This window comes from Aethalodelphis obliquidens, unplaced genomic scaffold (assembly GCF_003676395.1).
Source record: "Aethalodelphis obliquidens isolate GAN/ISIS:26980383/991018 unplaced genomic scaffold, ASM367639v1 scaffold6, whole genome shotgun sequence".
Classification (NCBI taxonomy): domain Eukaryota; kingdom Metazoa; phylum Chordata; class Mammalia; order Artiodactyla; family Delphinidae; genus Aethalodelphis; species Aethalodelphis obliquidens.
In genome coordinates this window covers 42,903,604-42,923,221 of record NW_020837950.1, presented here as the reverse complement: position 1 = coordinate 42,923,221, position 19,618 = coordinate 42,903,604, and the positions used below count along the sequence as shown (strand labels likewise).

At 36.2% G+C, this 19,618-nt stretch overlaps 1 protein-coding gene across 5 annotated transcripts in view; it reads left to right on the top strand.

The window, feature by feature from the left end:
* Nucleotides 1-19,618, top strand: part of TBCK (TBC1 domain containing kinase) — a 236,088-nt gene that overhangs the window by 15,591 nt on the left and 200,879 nt on the right. The gene's annotated exons all lie outside the window — the stretch shown is intronic.

Below are 19,618 nucleotides of genomic sequence, written 5' to 3'. Positions count from 1 at the left end.
GGGCCTCTCACTGTTGTGACCTCTCCTGTTGCGGAGCAGGCTCCGGATGCGCAGGCTCAGTGGCCATGGCTCACGGGCCCAGACGCTCTGCGGCATGTGGGATCTTCCCGGACCGGGGCACGAACCTGTGTCACCTGCATTGGCAGGCGGACTCTCAACCACTGCGCCACCAGGGAAGCCCCAAATACACTATTAAATGAGCTTCTTCACAGATTTTCTGAAATTACCTTAAAATTATGAAAAATGTTTCTTTAATGAATTAAGTTGTACTAAACCAATGAAAAATATTTGCCATGAGCCTTTATAGGATTGTAATTATCCATCCTACATTAAAGAAATATTCTTATTCTTAGTCAATACTCTTTAATCATTGCTATATTATAGATGAAGATAAATCTTTTGCAAGGGGGGAAAAATGTGTATCTTATTAAATGGTAATAATTTAATAGCAGCAAAACAAATAAATTGAATAAAAGTACTTTCCTTGCTACTTTAAATGGTTTGGTTTTACATGGTCGCTGGAATGAAAGATGCAGATATCAAGTATCCAGTTGCGTCACTTGCTTTTTTAGAAAAGTCTAATCTGACCATGGTGATAAAAGTGACTTTTCTATATATTTAACCTAACTTAGTAAATATGTTTTTATAGGCATAATTTTTGCATGTCACAAATCTTTAATTGTATTGTTTTAAGAACATATTACTCTTTGCCCACCAGTTTAAATTTACACTTTAATTTATAGGCCACCAATGCAAAAAAACAAAAAAAGTTCTCTGTGAAAGCTAGTTGACATTAAAATTGAAAACCAATTGTAGTCATGTCTTTAGGAATTTTAACTGAGTTTGGGTTAAATTTGTATAAAGATTTACAATGCAATATGTATGATGAAAAAGCCACTAACTAGCTAGGCAGCCTTGGACCGGTCTCTTAATCATTTTTCATATCTGTAGAACAAGGAGTTTTACTTGAACTAGGGATCATTCTAGAGGAAGTTATTGTCAGCTTTATATTTTATTTAATATGAATTACATGTGATAATATATTAATCAATTGCCTTTATAAGCATATGTTTTCTAATACTAATATGTTATACTAGTATATTAACCTGCTATTCCCCATTACTTAAATGGTAGATTTTTTTGACAGAAGAACCCATGACAGGTCTAAGTGTAAAATTCAGTGCTATAATATAAAAGGCAAGTTGTTTTAGAAACATCTATTTTATGATCCAGCAATCCTCCTCCTAGGTAGAGGATCTCCTTAAATTTGTGCCCAAGAGGTACATCATTTGCCTCCCTGTAGTCCCAGCCCTGCTTTGGCATTTAATCAAGAGAAAGAAAAAATGCATGCCCACCAAAATATTTGCACAAGAATGTTCCCAGAAACATTATTCATAGTAGCCCCAAACTGGGAAGAACTCAAGTGTCCATCAATGGGAGAATGGGTAAGCAGATTGTGGTATATTAATCAACAATAAAATGGAATAAACTACTGATACAACAACATGATGAACCTTAGAAATATTATGCTGAGCAAAAGAAGCCAGACACAAAAATCATATTCTTCCATTTATATGAAGTTCTAGAGCAATCAAAACTCATCTACTGTGATAGATATAAAAATAGTGCTTGACTCTGGTTGGGAAGAGGGCAATACAAGTACTGATTCAAAATAGCCTTGACTGAACTATCTGTGGAATGGAAATTTTTACATCTTGATTAGGGTATTACTTATGGTGCATGTTCTTGCAAAACTTGTCAAAATTCACTGACGTGTACACTTAAGAGTGTGCATTTTGCCTATGTAAGTTATACTTCAAAAAATTTTTAAAAGCCTGTTGAGTTATTTACTTGGCTTGAGTTGTGAGTCTCTCATATAGCAACAATGTTATGTTGTTAATGAAGATGCTTCATCCAGTGGCATAATTGTTTGTATTTCTTTGTTTCTATAAGAAGAAGTAGTATGAATTAGTTATTGCTGCTTAACAAATTACCTCAACACTTAGCAGCTTAAAACAATAATAAACATTTATCAATTTATACAATTTCCCTGGGTCAGGAATTCAAGAACATTTAGCTGGGTGGTTTTAGCTCAGGATCTCATGACATTGCAGTATATCAGCTGGGGCTGTAGTCTTCTGAAAGCTTGACTGGGGATTCAGTCAACTGTTTCTAAGTTAGCTCACTCATTTGGTGCCAGTTGTTGACAGGGGGTTTATTTCCTCCCTATGTTGAGGGCTTTTCCATAGACCTCTTGGCTATTCTCACAATATGGTGGTTGGCTTCTCAGAGTGAGTGAGTGAGCAATCTAAGAGATGAGAGAAAGCAAGGTGGAAGCGGCAATGCCTTTTATGACCTCTCCTGAGAAGCCACACATTGCTATAGCTCATTGGATACAGAGGTCAGCCATTAATTCTATTCAGTGTGGGAGAGGACGACACAAGAATGTGAATCCCAGGAGTCAGGGGGCATTGGAGCATCTTAGAGTCTGGCTGTCACAGAAGTCTTAGAGATCATACAAGTACTAAAAAAAAAAAAAAAAAAAAGGAAAAGGTAGGAATGAAATACTAAATCAACATTAACACCAACTGGAAAATAAAGTTCCTAAAATTATTCAATACTCATTAGGGGACTTGGGACAGAAAAAAGGAAGAAGTTTACCCTATGAAGAGGACAGATTATTAAGGGAATATCCAGAAGTATCAGAGGACATAGCTATGCTATGATTGGAATTGCTCTACATCATGTAAATTGATGTTACCCATGGTCTTGTGCTCCCAGCCATTCCAGAGGACTCTATAAGCCACAAGTAGAGTAGTTTTTGTCATCAGGGTGGTAGTAACTGTAGGATGTTCCTTCTGATCTCCACATTTCCCTCTTTGCCCATATCTGTCCTTCCTTTACTTACTGAAGAGAACTAAAGGAGAGAGAAGCTGGTGACTCAGAAGACAAATTTCCATTTTCATCATTTTACCTCACTCTACCCTTTTACTTTATTTACTTTTGATTATACTATATAAGGATATAATTGCCATTGCTTTGTCAATAAGATTAAATCCATTAGCTCATGAAAAGTTTTACTTTTCTGTGCTTGTCATCATTTATCGTTGTTTTAGAGATAATAAATCTCATAGCAATGGTTACCAGTAGCCTCAACAGTGTAAAGGTATAAAGAAACCACCTTTCTTCAATACCCTTATATATGTCTTCATTAGGATAAAATGTTATAGATGGAAGCATATTCTTTGAGTAGGTAGCAGAACATCAATAGGATTAAATGCAGATTTCATACTGTCTTTCATGACATTTACATGGTCTTTTTCATTTATTTAAAATAGAACGTATGGTAGTCTTATGGGTCTTTGTAATTTCTTCAGGTGAGATATTTTTAAACGTTTTTGTAAAGTATTGTTTTTAATCATTCTGGTAATAGATTAAAATTCAATATTTTCCTTGTTCATTTTGGGATATAACATTCAGCACTTACTGCCTTTGAGTAGAAATGATTCTGTCAGGTTCAGTTCCAAGTTGTTATCTGATCCATCCATCTAAATTAGCTTTGTTGAAAACTATTTGACTTTCCACATATTTGGATTACATTAGTCTCCAATAACAGAGCAGGTTTCATGTGCAGAGCTGATGTGCTGCAGTTTTAATTAATTCTATAACCTATTTATGGAAAGTGAGAAGATGTTCTTACGGTTTATAAATCAGTTCTTTCCCCTACTGCCAAAAGTAAGCACCCTGCACCTGTAAGAAAGGCTGATGCAAAGTAAACAGGAAATCTATTTAGATGGGATTGCTATTTGAGATCCATGATTTTTACTTGTACATCTGTCTCTAACTGTTGCAAAACTGTAAGCTGCCAGTTGTCTGGTAGTTATTTGCAGTTCTTTGTCCAAACTTAAGCATCATTTAAGGCATATATCTTACTGGATTTATATTTTGAAGAAAATTTTGCGTTTTCTGTAAAATTGGTGGGATGGGGGATAGAGGAATGAAAACTAGAAACTTAGAGAAGAGTCTTGTATCAATTTACTCACTAACTTTTTTCATGATAAATTTAATATCACTTAACTAAGCAATATTGTAGTAAAACATTATGGTAGTAATTCGTATTACAAATGTATTGTAACTTAAGACTATTTTGAGGTTTCAGATCTCACTAGAAAATTAAGTGTTCTTTCTTGTTATAATTTTAATAGCCATAAAACCCTTTTGAGAATTCATGTTATCCAAACCAAAAATAATAATTTTGTGCTATGACCTGAAGCTTATAATTGAGTGAGTCTTTTATGAAATAATGTTATTTGTGAGGGTAGTTTGCTAACCTGGTTTGAAAGAGAAAACTCATTTTCTTTAGAGTCTATTCAAGCTTGAATATGAGGAATTGATTTTGGAGAAAGCTTCTCTCTTTTCAGTGGTTTTTATATGTTACTTGTGCCAGAGTTCTCTCTTGCCAGTATACTCTCCAGTTTCAGTTAAATGATCAAAATTATTTGCTGGAAACATAGAAGCATGGAATTCAATTAAACTCCTATAACCAGTACATTTCAAGAAAAAAAGTACAGCGTTTGAAAGATTTGTTTGAAATCATCTCATATTTGGTGCCTGTGAATCTATTTAATTGCTACCCTAAAGCCAGATTCAAGGTACTGAAAAGTGGAGAAATTTAAATTTCATCTCATTTATAAAATATTTTCCAGAAAATGTTAAAAAAGAGGTATACCTCTTGTCACTCCTATTAAAACAAGCATGAGGGAAATGGTTTGTCTTTTAAGTCTAGGTGCTATTTGGAAAGCATTTCCTGTTTGTGTTATTCAGAGCATGTATTTTTCTTAATCTATAAAAGTGCCAGCAAGTATAGTTCACGACAGATATTCAGCAGAGTTTTGGCACTTGCAGTAAAGCTCCTGCATTGTCCTTACATTTGCAAGTGAAGGCAGGGTGAGTAGTGCAGGCAAGTTTCTTTAATAAAATGTAGTTTGTCATATGTTTTTAGGGTTATGATTTTGAAAATTTACCAGAGAACCATCAACATTGCAGAGGTTATACATGAGACTTTGATGGGAAGCAGGCTATGTCTGCAGCTGTTCACTAGCTTGATGGAAAACATGATATGACTTACTCGGATGAGTAAGTTTTATTTGCCCCTATTAAACGATTGCCTACTCACTGAATTAGATATGCCAAAGAATTTTGAACACATTCTAGAATATGCTCCACAGATGGCTAATGAGCCACAGGTCATAGTCATGAGAAATAGGTAGTAGATACTCTTATTTTAGAATATAACCTGGTGGTAGTAGTTAAGGCTCTCATACATTTTTTGCCTTCAAGGGCCCTAGTTTCAAAATGCATTTGAAATTACCACAGTATAGTCAAGTAACTTAAAGATTTATATAACTGATGTATATTTTTCTTCCAATTTTACTTGTCTTGTTTAAAGACAGAAAATAATACCAAAAAAAGATGGTCTTCACCAGGCATGGAATCTTGCAGCCATCTTTTGCTTTCTCCCTCTCTTGTATCGTTTATTCTATTTGCCAGTCAAGTATTGTTAATACCACCGCTGTGATATTTCTCTTGTCTCTGCTGTCCTCTACATTGTTTAATTCAGGCTTCATTAACAAAGAGCTTGACTGTTGCATTGCAGCATTCTCCTGACTGGTCTTCCTGCTTTTCGTCTTTCCATACTCCAGTTACTCCTACTTTCTGCTGCTATATTAATATTGTTATAGATGAGTCCATTCCCTGCTCAAAAACATTTTGTGGTTCTCCATTTGTGTGTGTGTGTGTGTGTGTGTGTGTGTGTGTGTGTGTGTGAAGAAAATGCATTTTATAGGCATAGGACCTGACTTTAAACTCTCTAAATTACTTCCAGAGTATCTAAATTGTTCAAGTATTTTCATTGTTGCCAATACATGGTTGAAGAAATTGAGTGCCAGAGAATTGAAATATACCTTGTTGAAGACCAAGCTGTCTTTTTGCCCAATGTAGACAGCACAGTGTACATAACACTTCTTCAAGTAATTCACTTACCTCTGTCTGCCTCTATACCATACCACTGAACCAAAGCACAAATTGTATTTTTCTCCTCCAAATTCCTTTATTACATTGTATCTCTCTAGTTGTAAGGTACCTTTCCCCTCCTAAATTATAATTATTTTCCTTGCAATTATTTAATTAAGGAAGGTATGGTTTACTTTCCCTTAATTAACCATACATTTTTAACATGCATACAGCATTTTTTACTTTTTCTGTCTCCCGAAATTGTTAGCATGAGAGTTTGTATATAGTTAATGTGTTATAAATTAACTGTTAAATGAACTAATTATGTTTTTAGTTTAGTCATGCAGTTTGAATTCTATTTCCCTATTATCTTCATTTTAATCATGTGTCATAATTATATTTCCCAAACAAATGAGTTTTGGTGAAAGTATATTGCAAATGTATCTTGGTAATTTGTTTATTATTTTCTTGGAAATATATTTATTTCTGAGATTTATTATTTTCTTTAAAAATGGAGTGATTCGAGGAAACAAATTGTCGATTTCCTTTCTCATGACTCTGGGGAAGAATCCACTTCTAAGCTCATTCAGGTTGTTGGCAGAATCCAGTTCCTTGCAACTGTATGAATGAGGTCCCTGTTTCCTTGATTACTATTGATGAGGGGCTGCTCTCAGCTCCTGGAAGCCATCTGCATTCCTTATCATGTGGCTTTCTCCATCTCCAAAGCCAGCAATGGATGATATCCCTTGTATCACATCTTGCTCATGCCTGGAATCTCTCTTATTTCCTGTCTCTAATCTCTAGATCCAGATTTCAAGGACTCATGTGATAAGGTCAGCTGCACCATAGAATATAATGTGATCATGAGGGTAAAATCCATCATATTCATAGTCTTGGGGATTATGCCAGGTGTACATCAGGGTACAGGGATTTGGGGAACCATCTTAGAATTCTGCCTACCTCAATTTGGTTAGTAAAGATTTGGGAAAATTTTTTAGTCTTATGGCAAGTGTCATATTTGGTGTTCTCTTTCGTATTAGTAAATCATTTTGGCTGAGATGGTGGGAACTGTGATGTGTCAGGGGTCACCAAGACCACTCCCAGCTTCAGTGATTCAATATAAGCACTCACAGGACTTGTGTTATTATACTCATGGTTACATTATACCCATTGCAGCAAAAGGATGCAAAGCAAAATCCAACGAAGAGAAAATAATGGGGCAAAATATGGCGGAAACCAGGCACAGGCTTTCCAGAGTTCTCTCCCAGGAGAGTTGTAGAAGATGTCCTTAATTTCTGCAGCACAAAAATTGTGACAACATGCACAAAGTATTGCCTATTAGAGAAGGCTGGCCTGAGCCTAGGAGTGAGAATTTGTATTGGGGGTTGGTCACAAAGGTACATTAATGCCTGTGTGACTGATTGCAGTTAATGATGCTCCAGACCACCCCACACACACACACAGAAGGAAGCAGGTGTTCAACATAAATCACATTGTTTGCACAAACTATCTGGACAAGCTAGAGTGATTCAAGCCTTCAAATGGGCAAAACACTTTTATCAGTTAGAGCATTCCAAGAGCATAATTCCCCAAAGCCCGCTAAGGGCCAGACAGGAAAGTAGGCGCTTTGGGGAGAATGCAAGATTTGAAACTGATGAGAGATTCCTTTTTGAGGAGGTATCAAGGTAGATTTTATAGCTGCGCCAATAATTTATGAAATATGTGTGACTTTATATAGACTAATGGTTGCTGGTCTTGTTCAGTTAAGGTTTGTGTAAAGCCTTTTTTTTCATTCATCAGCAAAGTATTAGCTCTCCATTGTTGCTGTAACATATTGCCACAAGTTTAGCAGGTTAAAGCAACACAAATTTATTATCTCATAGTTCTATAAATCAAAAGCCTATTGGGCTTGGGTGGTTTCTATGCTTCAGGTCTAACAAAGCCAAAATCAAGGTGCTGGCGGGGCTACATTTCCCCTGGAGGCCCCAGGGGAGAATCCATTTCTAGGCTTATTCCCGGTGTTAGTAGAATTTAATTCCACGCAGTTGTAGGACTGAGATCCCTGTTTCCTTGCTGGCTGATGGCCAGGAGTTGTTCTTAGCTTCTAGAAGCCACCAGCATTCCCTGGCTCATGGCCCCATTTCTTCATCTTCAAAGCTAGTAGCAGCAGGCCTAGTCCTTCTGATACTTTGAATCTCTGGCTCTTCTGCTTTGCTCTTCTACTTTAGGGGTTCACATGACTACGGTGGCCCTCCTGGATAATTTGGGGTACTCTCCCTACTTTAAGATTAGCTGATTAGCAACCTAATTCCATCTGCAAAGTCCCTGTACAGTAGTACCTAGACTAGTGATTGAATTAAAACCTAGGTGACAGGAATCTTGGGAGAATTCTGCCTACCACATTCTTTATACATATATACATGGCCAGAAACCATGTAAATATGTTGGTATAGAATGCTGACCTGTTATTTTCCATTAGAGACACTTTTTTTAAGCCAAATACATCCTCAGTTGAAATTTTTAGTGAAGTAATAGATGCATGTTATTTTGATAGAAAGAGAGTGTGAGTGAGTGCACAAGAGTAAGGACTAGAGTGAGGAAGGAGACTAAATTTGGGATGGGGAATATTTGTAATAGAGATTATAAACTCATTTGAGTCCAGGCAAATAATTTGAGTGAAGTGTACTGAACTGAAACTGGGTTAAACTGGAAAGCAGGTAACACGTCAAAAAGATGCAGCTAATATTCAGCTCCAGCTCCTGTGTTGCCTTGTAAGAATGTGTCCCGGTGTTACTGTCTCTTTCAGATTTTCAAAAGAACTCAGAATCTGGATTCTTACATGAAATCTCTGAATTTCTAAACATCTTCAAGTAGTTAAAAAGTTTTAAAAGACCATGATCCAAACAAAACAAAATAATGGGCCGAATTTGGCCAATGGGCAGCCAATTGGCAATATCTGGTCTAAGAAGTTAAGTTGTTGCTAGAGGAAGATACTCTATGCTTTGTCTGATTTAAACAGACGGGGTCATTGTGAGAAGAAGTGAAAAGTACTGGGTTTTTTAACTTCTAAGAATCATTCACTTATTTAACACATTGGAGAGAAAAGGTGAAATAACTGCATTTTCTAATTTTACTAGTGAGGTGGGAATTAAAAAATTGTTTTTGTTTTAACAGCAGAATGATCTGAGAATGATAGGGCCCATCTGTGTTGGAAATTATTTTCACCTATGATAACTTTCTACTTTAAGAAAAGCACGTGTGTAGCCTCAGTAGTCAACTATCACAGCATTTTTTTCATTTACTCATTGTTTTGCCTCCTATTAATTCCTTCAGTGAGTGAGGACACTTTAGTAAACTAACTAAGGAGGTTTGTGTTAGGAGTTGCACTGACTTTAAGGGAACACCTTGTATTTTATTCTGTGGTATTGTCTATACCCATGAAAGGCAAAAGAAGGAGGAAATAGTAATGAAAATTGAAATTAACCAGTACAGTTTCCTATTGGGAAATGTTTGAAAAGCAGAAACTTCTGAGTTGATAAATTATAAGGTGTCAACATGTAAAAGAACACAAATAAGTTCTTGAAATCAGTCTGTAAGAGGCTCAGAGGGTTTTTTTATTGTTTTATTTTTGTCTTCTTTTTAGCTATACTTTTTTTAAGTGCTTGTGGTAGCGATTACAATGTACATCCTTAATTTATCACAGTCTTCCATGATTAATATTATGCCAATTCATATATAATGTAGGAATCTTATAACAATATACTTCTGTCAGTATTTACTGTCCTCCCATCCTTTGGGTATTGTTGTCATACATTTTACAATTTATATTTACTTTATATATATTATAAATCTGACGATACATTATTTTTTTGCTTTAAACAATTTCTTTAAAGACCTTGAGAAATTAGGAAAAACAATTCTTTTGCATTTAACTACATATTTACCATTTCCTGAGCTCTTTATTCCTTTGTTTTGATCCAGGTTTCCATCTGGCCTCATTTTCCTTCAGCCTGAAAAACTTCCTTTAAAATTTCTTTTAGTGCAAGTCTGTTGTTGACAAATTCTTACAGATTTTGGTGATCTGAAAATGTCTTTATATTACCTAACTTATTTTTTTCTTGACAGTATTTAATTATAAAAATGTCAAACATAGCAAAGTTGAAGGAATTATACAATATACCTTTATCCTACAGTTAACATTTTTGCCAACTTTTGCTTTATCATATATCTGTCCCTCCCACTACCTGCTCATTAACTCATTCTATTATTTTGATGCATTTCAAAGTCAGTTGCACATTGAGTACACTTTATCCCTAAATCTTTCAGCATGTATATCATTAAGTATAATTTAATATGCATGCTTATGATTTCTTTTTAGGTAAAATTTATATTCAGTGAAGTACAGAAGCCTGTGTATCATTTGATGGGTTTTGAAAAATGTATATACATCTCTGTAGCCCAAATACACATTAAGATTAGGTCTCTACCATCATCCTAGAAATTTTCCTAATGCCTTTTCCCAGTAAATCTTTGCCATTCACCCCACCCACAACTCCTAGAGGCAACCACTTTCCTGATTTTTTCACCTAAGATTAGTTTTGCTAATTCTAGTACTTTATATAATTAGAATTATACAGTATATACCCTTTTCTGTAAGGATTCTTTCACTCACCCTCATGTTTCTGAGAGTCATCTATGTGGTTTCGTATATTATAACTCATTCCTCTTTATTGTTGAGGTGTATTACATTTTTTGAATATGCCATGGTTTATTTAGCAGTTATCTGTTTATGAACTCCTGGGATATTTCCAGGTTTTTGACTATCATAACAAGTTGCTGTGAGTGCTCTCATAAGTCTTTATCTACTTATTTATTTATTTTTGGCTGCATTGGGTCTTCGTTGCTGTGTGCAGGCTCTCTCTAGTTGCGGAGAGCAGGGGCTACTCTTCGTTGCAGTGCGTATGCTTCTCATTGCGGTGGTTTCTCTTGTTGCGGAGCACAGGCTCTAGGCACACGGGCTTCAGTAGTTATGGTACGCAGGCTCAGTAGTTGTGGCTCGCATGCTCCAGAGCACAGGCTCAGTAGTTGTGGTGCACAGGCTTAGTTGCTCCGCAGCATGTGGGATCTTCCTGGACCAGGGATTGAACCCATGTCCCCTGCATTGGCAGGCGGGTTCTTAACCACTGTGTCACCAGGGAAGTCCCTCGTAAGTCTTTCTGTGGGCAAATGTTTTCATATCTCTGCATATATATGTAGCAGTAGAAGTGATGGCTTATATATGTATAAGCATATGTGTCTGTGTATGTATATGTATAAGTATATAAGTATATGATTAATACTATTAGAAACCACCAGACCTTTTTCCAAAATGTTGTACCTTTTACATTTCCTACCAACAATGTGTGAGAGCTCTAGTTCCTCCATATCCTTGCCAGCAGTTGATGTTTTCATTCTTTGAGTCATAGTGAGTATAAAGTGGTATCTCACTGTAGATTTAATTTCCATTTCCATGATGACTCAAAATGTTGGGCACTTTCTGTGTACTAATTGGACATTCATATCGTGACATACATACCTGTTCAGTTTGGGGGATCCCATTTTTAAGTGGGTTATTTGTCTTTTTATTATTGATTTATAGGCATTCTTTGTACATTCTCTATATTCTCCATATATAGACTTTGCTAGATATTTTTTGCAAGTATTTTCTGCCAGTATGGCTTGTCTATTCTTAAGGTGTACCTTGATGAATAGAAGTTATTATTTAGAATGAAGTCTAGTGTACCAATTTTTCCTTTTTTGGTTATTGCTTTTTGAGAAAACTTTGCCTTCTCCCAAGTCATGAAGATATTCTCATATGTTTTCTTCTAGAAGCATTATAGTTTTAGATTTTATGGTGGATCTTTGATCTTTCTCAATTTAATATTTGTATATGGTGTTCAAGTTCAGTTTTTGCCATATGGATATCCAGTTGTTCCAGCTCTATTTGTTTAAAAGATATTTCTTTTCCCATAGGATTGCTTTAGTGTTTTTATTGAAAATTAAATGGCCATGTAATTGTAGGTCTGTTTGACCTTTATTTTGTTTCATTTATCTCTTTTACTATCCTTATGCCTGTCTTAATTACTCTAACTTTATAGTAAATCTTGAAGTCAGGAAATATAAGGTTCCCAACTTTGTTCTTTTGTTTCAAGATTGCTTTAACTATCCTTGGTTTTTTGCATTTCCAGATAAATTTTATTATAACTTTCTCAATTTCTAAAAATGTCTGTTGGTATTCTGATTGGGATTGCATTGCATCTACGGACAAATTTGGGAACAACTAACATCTTAACAATATTGAGTCTTCCAATAAATGAACATGTTGTTTCTCTCCAGATTTTTTTTTAAATTTATTTATTTAATTTATTTTTGGCTGTATTGGGTCTTCATTCCTGTGCGTGGGCTTTCTCTAGTTTTGGCAAGTGGGGGCTACTCTTTGTTGCAGTGTGCGGGCTTCTCACTGCGGTGGCTTCTCTTGTTGCAGAGCACAGCCTCTAGGCACGGGCTTCAGTAGTTGTGGCACGCAGGCTCAGTAGTTGTGGCTTGCAGGCTCTAGAGCTCAGGCTCAGTAGTTGTGGTGTATGGGCTTAGTTGCTCCATGGCATGTGGGATCTTCCTGGACAGGGCTTGAACCTGTGTCCCCTGCATTGGCAGGGGGATTCTTAATTACTGTGCCACCAGGGAAGCCCTCTCTCCAGATTTTTAAGTCTTCCTTATCTCAGCAATGTTTGATAGTTTACAGTGTAGAGTTCTTGTTCTTTTGTTAAATTCATTCCTAAGTATCTTATGTTTTGATATGACTATAGATAAATTTGTTTTATTTTCCAATTGTTTGTCGGCTAGTATGTAGAAATGCAAGCAGCATAGGCATGCAGTATATAAAAATACAAACATGAACTAGGTCAACAAAAATAAACATAAGACCTATAGAATGTAAGAAGAAGGAAGAGGAGAAAGGATACAAAGGGGAGGAAGAGTTGGAAACATATTTCTATTTAATGATGATATGGTTGTTTATGTGGAAAATCCTAAGGAATCTAAAAAAGTACTGTTTGAGGGGCTTCCCTGGTGGCGCAGCGGTTGAGAGTCCGCCTGCCGATGCAGGGGACACGGGTTCGTGCCCTGGTCCGGGAAGATCCCACATGCCGCGGAGCGGCTGGGCCCGTGAGCCATGGACACTGAGCCTGCGCGTCCGGAGCCTGTGCTCCGCAACGGGAGAGGCCACAACAGTGAGAGGGCCGCGTACCACAAAAAAAAACAAAAACAAAAACTACTCTTTGAATTAATAAGTGAGTTTATAGTAAGGTCACAGGAAACAAGGCCAGTATAAAAATATCAGCAATAAGTTGTTAGAATATGTTGCTTACTTAGCAGTAAATCGCCCAAACTGCTTAGCATCTAATTTTTTCTTAGGTGTATTAGATTAAATCTTCCTCTTGGAAGATCAAGTAATCCAGTGAGGTAGAAAGCGATTATTTAATGTAGTCTTTGAATAATATTAAGGCCTAGAGCAAATTCACTAGCTCATAGTCCCTAGAACTTAGATATGAAACTATTTTAGGTAGACAGGGTGCCAGAAATCACCAAACTGGGCGCTTGTGCTACAGCAAAGGTGACTTGACAATTTCTGTCTATTGGTCATCTGAGATGAGATAGTTGGAAAACTGAGATAGCCTTTGTTTTTGATGATAATAAATACTTCTTTAATGTTTTAATAAAAGATATTTTTGACTGAATGGAGGGTGATCCTATCTCTGTGTGGATATGGGTTGCAGTCATAATTGCTAGCAGGGTCAGGACTTTTCTCAGAGAGCAAGATTGGATCTGATCAATTTCTTGAACACATACTTGATTTTAGCCCCAGTGGACAGTAGAATAAAACATGGGAGAAATTGTCTTTGTTTGAAAACAGAATTGACAGTGGAAGTTGTCAAATGTCCTTTTCTATCATAGAATAAGCCCCCGTAAAATTTTTAAATTTGAGCAAGTCTGCAAGGGTAAGCTTGTCAAAATATAGCAAAACTAACCTCCAGATACCTAGAAGAGTTAACTTGTCCAAAGGCATTCTTTAAAATTATTCATCTGGATGGCACTATACTCTCCAAAACGATTTCAGTTTTGACATAATTAAAGGTTAGAAATTCTTTTAAGCAATAATTGGCCAAAATTTCTGAAGCTATTTCTGGATGGAGGGTCACGTCATCAGTATGCAAAAGGACCTCTTTCTACAATGTCAGCAGGCAGACATCTAGTTCACCTAAAAGCTGTTCAAACTAAGGAGGGGAGAACTATCGCTGGCTCTTTGTATTTTTCTCTCAAAACAGATTTTTGCCCTGACAGAGTGGGCCATTTTTGCTTATTATAATCTTAAAATAGTATTTCCTTATAGGTTTTTTGAGTAATGTTAAAAAGCCTTGAGATAATATTTATGTTGTATAGTTTGGCACATAAGCAAATACTGTCTGTGGTGTCAAAAGCAGATGACAGGGCTTCCCTGGTGGCACAGTGGTTAAGAGGCTGCCTGCCGATGCAGGGGACACGGGTTCGTGTCCTGGTCCGGGAAGATCCCACATGCCGCGGAGCGGCTAGGCCCATGAGCCGTGGCCACTGAGCCTGCGCGTCCAGAGCCTGTGCTCTGCAACAGGAGAGGCCACAACAGTGAGAGACCCGTGTACCGCAAAAAAAAAAAAAAGCAGATGACATATCAAAAAAATCAATCAAAAGATTTACCAACAGAAACTGACTGACTTTAATAGATGCTAATTAAGGTGATGGTCAGTGGAAAGGTAGTTATAACTTTTCCTTTACTCTTTTAAATGTTAGCCTTGAAAAATTATGTCAATAATTAATTGGCAAAAAATTTTAGGAGCTATCTAAATGAGCTTTCTCTACACTTTTTAATAGGATGTGTTACACATTACACCCTAACCCTTGCTATATACTGAGGGAATGATATATATGAGGTCTTAAATAAGTTAATGTTAGCAGCACTTTTAAGAGCTTTGGGACATTCTTTAAGTGGAGCACTTTTAAATTTAAAACATTTAATCATATCATTCATAAACAAGAGAGACAGAGAAAAGGAAGGGACACAGTATTTTTATTGAGCACATACTATATTGTAGTTACTTTGCTATATACTTTTCATAGGTAACTTTAAGGTTATTACTCCTAGTTAGTGAGTGATCTAAGGTTTACAGAATATCAAATATCTACTAAAGTCACAGTGTAGCATAAATAGTGAACTATGCCTCTGAAAGGCCTGTTCTCACTGTAGCCTTTCTTAGAGCAACAGTACTCCAGAATCTGCCTTTATGACAGGTCCTGTTCAAACAGCACAGTCTTTTGAGAGAATGAGTTGCTTTAAATTTCCAAGTTCAATGAGTCCTATCCATTAATTATCAGACTGTCTTGATGGCTCTGTGGGGATTTCTTTGTTTCCTGGCATTTTTATCCAACTAGAAACCAGAAAACCCAGTGCTTTCACTTGCTTCACAAAGAAGCAAGCAAAACTTGTTTCTTTATGACAGAAATCTATTGGTATACTCATGGCAAAATGGTTTCTGTTGTAAGATAGTTGGGGTGGAGAAATGATCACTATATATACTGCAAAACAATATACATGGGGTTCATGAGTTCTTATTTTATTTTGGCTTCCTCAGCCACCTATTTCAATTATTTATGCAAATGCAAAGTTTAAATTAGAAATGATTTATTTATCCTAAATTATTCAGAACCTCAAAAGGGAAGGACTAGACAAAAATAATGATGATGATAGCAACAGCATAATTGCAGAATTTTGTGCAATACTTTGTGCTAAACATTGTCCTAAGCACTCTACAATGGTTATCTTATTTTTTCTTATAGGAGCTCTATGATGTGGTTTACTAATATTACGTCCATTTGATGTGTGAGGAAAGTTACGCTCTTAGGAGGGATCCAAGAAGTAAAGTAATTTTTCCCTGGTCATACAACTAATGAGTTGTAAGAGTTCCAGGTTCTCCCCTAATGATGGCAAAATGATCATAACTCTAACTTCATATCCTCTCAGTCTTCCAGAAAGGAGCAAGCCATTTTTATTGGATGCTGTGTAAAACCTAAGATTTTCAATCAGAACAATTATTATAGCCAGGAGAAAACAATTGACAAAGTCCTGAGTCATGTTTCCACTCCTAAAGGCAGGACAAGTGAGCTGAGGAGTACAGGAGAGAGGTGGAACCTGAAATGAAAATTGTAAGTTATCATTGGAAGAAAGGGGCATGAATACCAGGAAGGGAAACAACAAATGTCTACTGCATTTTAAAGAATAAGTAACTGCTCTAAGCCTCAGTTACTATATCACTACCTGGAGCTTAAACTCTTTCTTTTGATTTCACCATCCATGCTGTTAAACACAGAAAAGCAGTGTAGTGTAGTGGTTAAGGACATGGACTCTAAGACCAACCTGCTGGCTTTGAATCAACTCATTTCCATGAGTGTCTCTGCTTCAATTTTTTTACCTTCTAGGATAGTGGGGAGAATTAATGAAGTAATAGATGTGAATTACTTATAACAGCACTTGATATAGTACAAGTTATCTGTTTCCTATTAGTAGCAGTAGTGGTAATAGTGTTATTATAGCTACTATAGTGTACTAAATGATTATTGGATATTATTATCAATAAGCATTGCCTGTGCAACAGTTATAGCCTTTCTATGATGACCAATTATGATTAATCTACTCAAGCATCATTCCATACTTCTTCAAGTACATATATGTTTCAGATACTGGGCTAGGTGCTAGTGTGTCTGAAGATGAAAATATAAAATCCCAGCCTTTAAAGAAATTGCTAGCTAGTGAGTAGACAGAGCTGTAACAAACAATTATAAAATTGCATTTTTCGGGGGGGGGATGTACTCACAAGAAGTATATGCAAGTTATCTTGGTAGACAGAATACCTCACAACCAGGAGAATCCAGAAAAGTTTTTCTAAGAAAATAATGCTTGTGTTGAATCTTAAAGGATGGATAAGTATCATCTAAGTGGACCAACTAGAAGGGCAGAGAAAATAGCAAGTGCAAAAAGACATTGGTATGCAAGCATATGACTAAAGTAGAGGCAGAGGGTCTGTGGGAAGAGAAGTGGAGGAAATGAACTTGGAGAGCTAAGTACTAAAAACATCCATCAGAAAGCAGTGAAAGTGCTCTCCCTATTTTCATTTCTATAACAGTTTTGGAGGGTAGGAGAGGGCACTCTTGTTTAAGATGATGAGTCTTAATATGTGCTATTTTGGACAGTGGCTTAAGATGAAAAAGTGGTGGTCATATGAAGAATGAGAGATTTCCTATTTATGAGCTCCTCCCACATTACCTAGAAGAAAGATTCTGATTTTTCTCTGCTCTAGTCATCTCAATAAATGAAAGTGTTAGCTCTCTGCTACAAGCAGTCTGGTCATTGCATTTGACCTGTGCATGCTGTTAGTATCTAATTGTACTTTCTCTGTTCATATGTTAGTTTATTCACTAGCTAGACATTTTGTCAGCTGTCAAGTGTTGTTTGTCTTGGTGGTAGGCCATAAAACATCATTTGTTTTTTACACCATTTACCTCAGTTTCAAAGGTAGATAAGTACTTCAAAATCATCATGATAATGATGGAACATCCCCAGTTCTACCACATACGTATTAGACTAACCCCAGATCGTAATTTTCATGTTTTGTTAGTCTTCCTTATTAGTTTTTCCCCACAAATTTTTATTTGTTCTCCCATAATGACAGTTTTAAGAATGTGATACTCCTCAAAAATCTGGGACTCCGTATCGTTCTTTATTTTCTTGTGAAATTTTATGTTAAATGTGTCTACAGCTTTTCTGGTAAAATACTATACTGTGTTTAGCTGTTAAAAGTCTGAAAGAGGAAATGTCCTTCAGCATATGAATAGATAAACATTATGGCATATCCATTCAGTGAAATACAAAGAAATGAACTGGTAATACAGGCAACAACATGGATAAATCTTAAGAACGTCATGCTGGAAAAAAAAAAGCTAGACATAAAATAGTGCTGTATCATTCCATTTATTTGAAACTCTTGAAAAGACATATTTAATCTGTAGTGATAGAAAGCAGTTCAGTGTTTGCTTGGAGCCAGGGGTAGGATATGGGATTGGCTGGGAAAGGGAATAAGAGAACTTTTTTGAGGTGATGGAAAGGTTGTTTCTTGATTGAGGCAGTACAGTTTTCAAAACTCTTCTGATGGTATATTTAAAATAAATATATTTCATTGTACATAATTTGTATCTAAATAAAGATCATTTAAAGAAAGAATTACTCTGTTATAATCATGTCATTATGAAGATAAACTAGTTACCTTGATGTCATGTGTATCTTTATAGCCAACTATACTTGTTTCTATGGCTGCTGCTACAAATTGCCACAAATTGAGCAGCTTAAAACAACAGAAATTTATTATCTCACAGCTCTGAAGATCAGAAGTCAGAAGTCAAGGTGTTGGTAGGGCCTACTCCCTTTGGAGGTTCCTGGGAAGAATCCTTCCTTGACTCTTCTAGCTTTTGGTGTCAGTATTCCTTTGCTTCCTTTGGCTTGTGGCCGCATCGCTCCAATATCTGCCTCCATCTTTACATCTCCTTCTCCTCTGTATGTCTCTCTCTTATAAGGGCACTTGACATTGGATTTGTTCCCAACTGGATAGTCCATGATGATCTCCTCATATGCAAAGACCCTTTTCCCAAATAAGGTAACATTCACAGTTTCCAGTGATTAGGATGTTGACATATTCTGGGGGAGGGGGCACCATTTAGGCTACATCAACTAACATTATTCATTAACATAATACTTTTCTGTGACTTGGTAAAAAGTAACTGTCCTCCAATTTTTAAACAGTATTCTGGGGTCATTCTGGGATTCTATGGGTAAAAGCTTTTTTCACTCTCTCTTCTAAAAGCATGCTGAAATGAGTCTGATCTTTCTTGCATCATAGTGTTAAGACCTGTGACTCTAGTTGAAGGTTAGGAAAAATAGACAAAACGGATTCATTCAGGTGATCTGACTTAGGAAAAAGGAGCTATGTAGGTAAACAAAGCTCCCTAGAGTTCTACATTAGGTTTGAGAACAAAGCCCTGGCTATTAAATTGTTACCTTGACTTGTTCTACCTTCTCTGTGGATCATAGGAACCTTAGTTTTGGATTCTTTGATCAAAATATGATTACTGTATCACCTCAACTTCTGATAAATAGAATAGGAAATTTTCATCAGTCATATTTCTTATAATTTTCTTGACACAGACTAACACAGCATTGAACTGAACATTTCAGTTTGATAAATTTTGTTTGCAGCAGATGTTATATTAAGCAAGTACATAAAATTCAGGCCCTCTCGTGTTCACTGTTATGATGAATTGCCTAAAAAATGTGAACTGTTCCACTTAAAGAATGTAAATTGGCCTCAAGTAAAAATTCTGAGCAGTAATAGTAATATGTTCATTCTTTGTTCACACAGTAATATGTAAATAAATTTAAGTTTAATTAAAAAAAAAACTTAGGAATGAACTAGGGTACAGATTCAACCAA